Consider the following 7,267-nt stretch of genomic DNA (forward strand, 5'->3'; position numbering starts at 1 on the left):
ACATAGCTTCAAGAAAATTTGAAAGACATAAATAATTCCACTGGAACTCTAAACCTTAAATATTAAGCTTCAAAATTCTTACAGTACACCCTATTGTATAGTATCCAAGAAAATAGAGGATGCATCCTAGAATAGCAGCAATTAGCTGGAGACAGATTGGAAGGGCTCAGCCAAAGAGATGAGGTTCCGTTTGTGCAATGTATTCATAGACTGGAAGATTTACCTTGTGAGTAAGATACAGTTCCAAATATAAAAGCTCATAAGGATGAGAAGAATCAGCCCCTAGGGTATATGTGATTAGACCAATCAGCAATACCAAAGAGTGCATTAACCATCAGATAAATAGAACCAGGAAAGCACCTCTGCCAAACTATTACTTTACAGCATAACAATGAGCCTTTTTGCAAAGATTGAACCCATTGAGAATTAGGTTTTGCCAATAACTCCAAAATATTTTCTTGAATGGTCAACTTCTTTGAATGACATAAATTTCTCTGAAAAACTATAGCTCATATTGATTCTTCCCAACTACACACCTTTCCTTTGCAGACATAAATTTTTCATGTGCATTCTCTATTCTCTTGCATGCATAAATATTTGACAATAATCCTCCTCAAATTCTTTACTAAGTTATTCAGTTATTAATAGTGTCTTGTTCTCTCCTTCTAAATATTCTTGTTTTTGTCATTACCTTTAGGTTCTCCACAAAGTATGCTATAATTATAACTGATACTATAACTAGCCTTAAGATGGAGACTTATGGTATGAATTGCAGTGCCAATAAATTTATATCTTCACAAAGTGAAGCACTACGGACAGGAATATTAGGATTAACTAGGAATTGTTTAAAAATGAAAAGCTTGATGCCTTAGTATATAGTTCTACTCATTAGAATATGTACTCTTAATAAAAATCTGTTGGAGAAATGCACTTTTAATGAGAATTACTAATTTATGGCTTATTCTTTGTACATTAATATCAAACACCTGGAAAATATTTCCATATTCCAGATACATAGATGATTTACATGTTGTACTTTTACTTGAATAAAGAGAAATATTCTAGATCATTTTCTTCAAGGATCCAGGTCCTGAGAACCTATAGTTGTTCCAGTTGATGGTCTGATACCCATAAACATTCTTACAGAAATAAGGTGTTTCAGTAGGATTTATAAGAGAATAGAAGAAATTGAGAGGGACTCAGGTTGGAAATTATGAAAGGTGATGGAGAAGAGAAAAGAGGGGTTGGAATTTATCAAAATAAATTATATGAATGTATATAAATACAATTTAATTTTGAATTTAAAACATAAGAAAATGTCTTTATTATATTTTTTTGCCCCTATCAGTAGTATTCAGAAGTTTGCTTGACTCTCAGGTAAATCATAAGATAGATCAAGATGCCTTCTAAGAAAATTAAGAGCCCATGATGGCATCTGCTCAGACAACAAATATAGCGTTCCACTAAGTAATACTTTTCTTCAAATCTCAGAAATGTCACCCTGCTCAGGTCCTCAGTGTGACCATGGCAATGAAACCACTGGTGAGGGGAAACATTCTATACAACTGGAGCTGAACTACACGCCAGTGAAATACACTGGCTGCCTGGACAGCCTTCCTCCGGAGCACAGGGTCACAGCTTTCCCTACTGACTCAGCATTGAAGCTGATTGCTTTGGCAGTGGTGTAAGCAGAACCTAAAGCAATTCAATTTCATGTCTCACGTTCCTTGTGTCATTTTACTAAAGCCCAGAATACCGAGTTGTGTAAGTTGGAGCCCAGATAATGGCAGGCCAAGAGAGCAATCTGTCTAGTTGTTGCTTAGGTGAATCTGAGTTTATCACATTAATGCGCCTTGGCACAAGGCCAGTCCCATTTCTTACCAAAGCAGAACCGACATCCACATTATTTACTGGTACACGCTTGGGCAAGAGTGAGATCCCATGGTTCCCTGTCACTCCGCATTACTGAAGGAGGATGAACATCTCCTGGATTAGAAGATACGGCATGTGAACCCAGTTTCGGTTGTGTGTCCTTTGTGTATGGAACAATGTTTATGAAGCAACAATTTTAAAAAATGGAACACATCCTTTCTCCTAAAGTTGCATAAAATGACAGATCTTAGAAACAGGACAGAAGAGCTTTCATTGTACGTAAACGGAAACTTGATTTAAGGGAATCTAAACTTCTGAAGGGACTTAATTAAACATTGTTATTTTGTTTTAACTCTGATATCCCAATCTTCGGGTTCAGAAGCTCATATAATCACGAAGCTCATATACTTAATCACGAAGTAGAGTTTCTGGAAACAATACATGCATATACAAGTATATTTGTACATGTACAAAGTAGATGTAATAAAAAAGTTGCTCAGACTGAAATGAAACTCATGCATGAGCAGGCACTTCTAAGGAAAGAAGAGATAGAAAGATGTGAAGTCAAAAGTTTCTTTATTAGGTTTTCATTATTGGAAATGAGGAAATATACTTGTGATTACAGTTTTGTTTTCTACCTTCCAGACAAATCATGTTCAATATTTAAAAATTCAGAGTTTGATTAATCTATCAGCTGTCTTCTATCACAGCAGAATCTTAGCCTCCAAAAGCTGAAAGTGTGAAGAGTGTTGAAAACTCTCTCTCTCTCTCTCTCTCTCTCTCCCCTTCAATTTTCACAAATTTTAATCCATTCATTGGAGAAATACTAAGAGATAACTTTTAAAAGTAGTAAGCCAATGGTGGTAATATGAAGTATAAAATATATAACCACATATGCATTTACACACATCAATGAAACACTCATATAAAACACAAGAGCCAATGTTTTCACTGATTTTGGACACATGTGCTCTTACAATAATAATTATTAATTAATCATTTTATTCATTTATATTTCCAATGATATCCCCCTTCTCGATTACCCCTCCACCAACCCTCCCACCTCATCTCCCGTCTTCCCTATGACACTGATACCTAATCCACACAAAGACACAACAAAGAAAAAGAATTTCATACCAAATTTCCTCATGAATATTGATGCAAAAATAAAATTCTTGCAAACTGAATCCAAGCTCACATACAAACACTCATTCACCATGATCACCAGGGATGGTTCAATATATGGAAATCCATCAATGTAATCTATTATATAAAGAAACTCAAAGGAAAACAAAAACACATGATCATCTATCTCGCTAGGTGCTGAAAAAGTCTTTGACAAAATGCAACACCTCTTTATATTAAAAGTATTGGAGAGATCCGGTCCATATCTAAACATAACAAAAGCAATATACAGCAAACCAATAGCCAACATCAATCTAAATGGAGGGAAACTTGAAGCAACCCCAGTCAAATCAGTGAGACAAGACAAGGCTGCCCACTCTCTCATATCTATTCACTACAGTACTGGAAGTTCTAGTGAATACAAATTGGAAAGGAGGAAGTCAAAATATCACTATTTGGGGATGAAATGATAGAATACATAAGAGACCCAAAAAATCCACCAGAGGGCTCCTACAGCTGATAAACTACTTCAGCAAAATGACAGGATATAAAATGAACTCAAAAAAGTAGCTTTCCTCTACTCAAAGGATAAATGGATTGAGAAAGAAATTAAGGAAATGACACCCTTCACAATAGTTGCAAATAATATAAAATACCTTGGCGTGATGCTAACCAAGCAAGTGAAAGACCTGCATGACAAGAACTTCAAGTCTCTGAAGAAAAAAATCCTGAAGAAAGAAATCAAAGAAGACCTCAGAAGATGGGAAGATCTCTCAAGCTCTTGGAACAGCAGGATTAACATAGTGTCGAGAACTTTTAGTCAGCTATTACTCGGAGCCTACAGTTAGTTACGGGAAAGGAAGCTGGAGCCAACCCCTGCAGCAGCTGTGCAATGTTAGGGACCGATTGAAGAAAGTGTAGGCAAGCAGAGGGGTTGTCACAGTCTTTGTAATCAGCCTGCAATGGGTTTCAAGGAAAGCTGTATCAAACTGCTTAGAAAAAAACCGCAGCAATATTTGTATTTATGACACACTTACATTTTCTAAATATGCTTTATATATAGTATGCATTTATCATTTTAAGGACTATTAAATCTAATTTCTTCCAAAATTAGATTATAACAACTCCATCCTTAATCAGCAAGGAGTAAAATATCTTTTTTGCTAGTGAATGTAAAATAAATTTTATTAATGTTGGTCATATATTTTAATTATACAATTGCAAAGTGTTTCATTAATCTTACAACTATTCTAATAGTTGTTTATTAAAATGAAAAGATTGTGGTTTGCTTTCTGAATGCAACTTCTGGCATAACTCTGACAAAAGTTCAAGGAAAAAATGGAAATGTGATGCTGCCTGGTTGTCTGTAAATCCCTGTGGACTTGCACTTTCATGCTTTAGGTACTATGTTTACAGGTTGGTAAAAAAAATAGAGATTGACTGCTTGTCTGCTTTAAATGTGAAATGATTTATCAAAGACATGCTGTAATTATAGGACAGTAAAATCCTTAATATTACATTAAGCAAAATGTAGAAGAAACTTAGAGACTATAAAATTAAGAGTATCCAAAAAATTATAAATTTTTAGCTGGTATAATTTTAAGAAGTTATTTCTCATAAATGAACTAGTGCATATTTAATCAAAATTCTTACAGATGTAAAATTAAAAGAAAAGATTTATATTTTAAATACAGAATAAAATTCAGCATTTCAGAAATAATTGCTTTATGCCAACTGTAACATGACTTTTGTTAAATATTGAGAAAAGTTCATCTAAAAAATCAATATTTGCTACTTTGGGGATTTAATAATCAGTATTACTTAATAATTTAATATCATGTATGTAGATTTCAGCCAATGTTCCGAAATTTCTAGTGTTCAGCCAACTTTAATAACTGGGGAAAACTAATAAAATTGTTAGCCATCTCCAGAAATTACACAATGTTACAAGAACAGAGTAAGTGAAAAGCAGAAAAGCAACATAAGTCTGATTCAGCCACAAAGCCTGGCCTTGAGAGTGCACAAGCTTACTTACAGAGTGCTAAATGATCTACTATACATACACACACACACACACACACACACACACACACACACACACATATATATATATATACACACATGAGATATATATGCACATAAGATACACACACACACACACACACACACACACACACATACACACATCTTAATCAGCATCAACAGTACAGAGTCCATCCCAATCCAACACATACTCAAGTAAAACAAAACAGAAACAGAAATTCAGTTTAAATAAAAGTTTCTTTCCCTAGAACATAGAGCTGTGGAGAGACAGGGGAGAGCCTGACATGAAAGAATTAAAAGGGGAGCAGGGACACTGAAGACTTAGGGAGAGAAACAGGGAGAAAGAGCTAAAACTCAGGGCCATTGGAATATTTAAACCTCCTACAACCACAGCTTCTTAAAATATATGCATGTATAAAATAAATGTAAATGGAGCCACCAAATAATGAGAGAGACAAGGTCCCAAGTGGAATTTCAGTGCCATGAATGGTTTCCTCCTAATTGAGTTGTTGGCCAAAGGGGCCCTATTGAAACCACAAACAACTTAGGCTATTGCCAAGGCTATTTGGGTGCTCTGCCCAAACTGATGGCAAATGCCATATTCCTGAAGACAACATCCACACATCGCATAGAACAAGGAGAGGTTGAGCTGGTGCTCTACTAGAAGCATTGTCCCCACTGATTACCATCTATGGTACTGGAAGGTATTCTAGGAGAGAGGTAAACAGCAACCCCCCTGTAAACACTGCAATGGTGACCTGCTGGCAGGCTATGCTAGGGCAATAATGAAACAAAAGTTGCTGGAATAATCAATCACTCTCTGGTTGTATTAAAGGCCCACTTCATGAGCTAGAATCAATTCTGAAACTGCTTGTGTAGCCAAGACCTGAAACTAGGTAGACCATGAATGTAAGGAAAAACAAAATACTATTATCCAAAATATAAATAAATAAATAAATAAAAACAACAACAAAAAACAAAACAAAAAATCTAGTCATAAAATGAATCCTAATGGCAATCTGATTCTGCTATACCCATATAACATTGTCAGGCTCAGGCATCATCAGAGAAGCTCTTTCCTGCAGTAGAGAGAAAAGATAGGAACTAAAACAGAGACCCACAACAGGACAGTGTATAGAGAGTGAGAAACTTTGGAACACTCAATCCTAAGCCACCAACCAAAGAGCATACATGGGCTGGTCCAGTGACCCCTGCTGTAGCAGAGGGCTGCCTTGTGTGACCTCAGTGGGAGGGGATGTACTTGGTCCTATAGAGGCTTGATGCCCCAGAGAAAAAGGATGCTAGATGGGGGAGGTGGGAGTGGGAGGTGGGTGGGAAGGCGCCCTCTTAGAGGCAAAGGAGACAGGGATGAGCTGGGGAGTCTGGAGGGGGAGGGCTCTTAGAGGGGAGATTGGGAAGGGAGACAACATTTGAAATGTAAAAAAAAAAAAATAAATGTCTTCATTAAACAACTTCTTTCAGGGCTCTGGGATCTCTACAGAAAAGGAAGAAAAAGATTTTAAAAGCTGGAGGGCATAGAAGATATGGAGAAAAGATCTTCTAGACACAACAGGACTGATGCACATATAAACTCACACAGTCTGTGATGAGAAGCTCAGTGGCTTCATAGGTTCCTGTCAAACAGGGTCCCAGTGCTGAGAGGGGAATACAAATATGAACGGACAATCAAAACTCTATCTCCAATTCCCTACCACTTGCAAATATAAAATTAGTTGGCTCAAATGAAGTCTCACTGACTCATAAACTACACTTATATATAGGTCTTATGTTCATCAGTAGATGGCCAACACAAAAAGAACCAATAGTATTTCCATAGATTTCTTGCTCCCCGTTCTTCTTCTTCCACCTCCTCCTCGTCCTCTTCCCCCTTCTTCCTCCTCTTCTTCTTCTCATTCTTCTTCTTCTTCCTCCTCCTCTTCCTCTTCCTCCTCTTCCTCTTTTTCTTCCTCTTCTTCATCCTCTTCCTCTTCATCGTCTTCCTTTTTCTTCTTGCTCTTCCTCTTCTTCTTCTGCCTCCTCCTCCTCCTCCTCCTCCTCCTCCTCCTTTTGTCTTACTGGTCTTTTATTTGTATATTTTTCAGTTTTGTGTTTTTTTATGGGTTTTGTTTGTATGCATGTGTGTATTTCTTGTACTTCCCCTTTGTGTACTTTATAAAAATTATTATTTGTTTTTATTTGAATGTTTATTTTTTTAAGAGGCAAAAAT

Source organism: Mus pahari, chromosome 4, assembly GCF_900095145.1.
Source record: "Mus pahari chromosome 4, PAHARI_EIJ_v1.1, whole genome shotgun sequence".
NCBI lineage: Eukaryota > Metazoa > Chordata > Mammalia > Rodentia > Muridae > Mus > Mus pahari.